The 2,730-nt window shown below is 51.9% G+C and overlaps 1 pseudogene; it reads right to left on the bottom strand.

Annotated features, from left to right (window-relative positions):
- Positions 1-457: 457 nt before the first annotated feature.
- On the bottom strand, positions 458-1,956 carry LOC133090483 (cell division cycle protein 20 homolog; annotated as a pseudogene).
- Positions 1,957-2,730: the final 774 nt, after the last annotated feature.

The following is a 2,730-nucleotide window of genomic DNA, read 5'->3' as shown; positions in this document are numbered from 1 at the left end:
TGAACACATGCTAAGTGCCTGCCTAGGTCTGGAAATGTGGTTAGAATTGGGGATAAATAAGTCAGTCGTAGTTCATATGCTCAGGGATATTGTAAACTATAATCATATAAAGACATATATTGGATTAATTAATACAAAGCTTCAGTATTTAATGTCACAAGAATTTTGGCTTTTTATATTCCATGAACTGTTTTGTGAGTATGTTGTTTCTTCTAAACAATGAATGACAGGAAAGAAATACAGTTAAATTTGGTAATGTATTCAAGCATACCATAATGTACACAATTTTTGAAAATCATTTATAAGACAAATGGCAAATTAATTTTTAGGATACTGAACATTCAAGGCAAGGTCACATACTAGGACCATTTTTTTTTTTTTGTAAGAGGGAGACGTGACTTTATTAGAAAAGTAAAAGAAAAAAAAAATAGTACAAAAAACAGAGATGAGTTGGTCCCTAACAGATGCCTTGGTGGATAAGGCTGCTTTTCGCCGTGCTGGCCATCTCCCGCTCCCGCTGCCGGGCAGGGTCCAACTCAAAGCAGCGCCACAGCCGCAGGGTCTCATCTGCTGCTGCTGATGCCACTGTAGCCCCATCTGGGCTCATGGTCAGACTAAGGATCTGGGCTGTGTGACCTTTCAGCTCAGCCACCTTGGCCATGGTTGGGTACTTCCAAATAACTAGCTGGTTCTGGGCAAAGCCATGGCCTGAGATGAGCTCCTTGTAGTGGGGAAACCAGAGGATGAAGCACACCTGGGAATGGGCATCCACAGCACTCAGACAGGCCCCAGAGCAGACGTTCCAGATACGAATGTGTCGATCACTTGTGCCCCCTCCAGTTGCCAGGACATTGGGCTGCCAGGGACACCAAGCTACAGCCTTGACAGCCTCTTGATGCTGGGTGAATGTCTGCAGAGGAACCCAGCCACCCTCTCCAGGAGCACTAGGCCACACGTTGACCAAGTTATCGTTGCCACCACTGGCCAAATGTCGTCCATCTGGGGCCCAGCGCAGAGCACACACTTCCTGGCTGTGGCCACTCAGTGTGGCCACATGGTGTTCTGCTACCCGAACATCATGGTGTGGGATGTGGCCAGAGCGTGAGCCACTACACAGGATATAGCTATTCCAACCGAGGGAGCCCACTCGGGCAGAATGGTCATGTTTCGAAGCCGTTTCTGCTGTTGCACATCCCATAGCTGCACCTCAGCACTGCTGGTACCCACAGCCAGGTAGCTGCCCTCCTTGATCCAGGCCACAGAAGATGTATAGTCCCCAGGCTGCTCCATTTACAGCAGCTGCAGGATGTCACCAGAGCTAGCGCTCCACAAGTACACGCTGTTGTCCAAAGCCACAGCCAGCACATTCCCGGAGCTCCAATCCACAAGGTTCAGGTAGTGGTCATTCCGGATTTCAGGGGCGTCCAGGATCCTGTCTGGCCGGGAAGGAATGTAGCGAACGGCTGGTCTTCCTGCTGGAGCCGGGCGTGGCCTTCTGGCTCTAGAGTACTTTCAGTCTGTTCTGGTAACCCTCTGGGGCGTTTTGTGCTTTGCCACTGAGCCGAAGGATCTTGGCTTCCTCCACATCAAAACCGTTCCGCTTCGAAGCCCATGCTTTCTATGTTCCTTCTTGGTGGGCGTCTGACTGTCTTCGGGCTGGTTCTCCTCGCTCGGGAGGAAGCTAGCGACCTCCATCTGGGAAGCACTGCGACGGGGGATGTAGCGATCGCCGCCAGGTTTGCTGGGAGTGGTCTGAATCTTGGAGCTGGATTTGCCGGGCGTTCGGCCCCGGGGTCCTCCCGGCGCTGTGGGATCGGTTGGCTGCCCGCATAGGCGAGGGGGCCGGCCCGAGGCTTCCTTCGCTTTGCGCTGCCAGCGCGCAGGGGCTGCGTCGGCGATGGGTGTAGCTGGCTGCAGCAGCGGGTGCAGGTCACCCTCGAACGCGAACTGGGCCATGGGAGCGTCCCCGGTTCGCTCGGCCCAGCCGCCTCTCACCGCCAGCTCAAAGCAGGCTCCGATCCCAGACCCTAGGATCAGCATTAAATGTTTGCATCTAGAAAAGAAAATGATTGTAATAGTTTTAAAGATATTACACCGCTCTAATTTGCTTGTATTTTACAGACTTCAAAAAACACTGAAAGATTCGTTTATAAAGCCTTCCAGATGATACTTTTTTTTTGACTTTGTTGGGTCTTTGTTGCTGCGCGCAGGCTTTCTCTAGTTGCGGCGAGCGGGGGCTGCTCTTCATTGCGGTGCATTGTCATGGCTTCTCTTGTTGCGGAGCACGGGCTCTAGGTGCGCAGGCTTCAGTAGTTGCAGCACACGGGCTCAGTAGTTGTGGCTCACAGGCTCTAGAGCGCAGGCTCAGTAGTTGTGGCGCACGGGCTTATTTGCTCCACGGCATGTGGGATCTAGAGCGCAGGCTCAGTAGTTGTGGCGCACGGGCTTATTTGCTCCACGGCATGTGGGATCTTCCCGGACCAGGGCTTGAACCCGTGTCCCCTGCATTGGCAGGCGGATTCTTAACCACTGCGCCACCAGGGAAGCCCCAGATGATACTTTTATGACAGAGGAAATACAGAGACAAAAACTAGAAAGGAAACATTCAGAGCCCCTTTTACAAGTAGGGAGTCACTAGGCTGGAATCTCATCTCCAAAACTTACTGGCCACACAAAGGTCAAGCTACTTTCTCAGGGCAGCCCAGAAGCTTGAGAAAATTCCCAGAATTC

The sequence above is a fragment of the Eubalaena glacialis genome, chromosome 4, assembly GCF_028564815.1.
Source record: "Eubalaena glacialis isolate mEubGla1 chromosome 4, mEubGla1.1.hap2.+ XY, whole genome shotgun sequence".
NCBI lineage: Eukaryota > Metazoa > Chordata > Mammalia > Artiodactyla > Balaenidae > Eubalaena > Eubalaena glacialis.
This window is presented reverse-complemented; position numbering and strand designations above follow the sequence as displayed.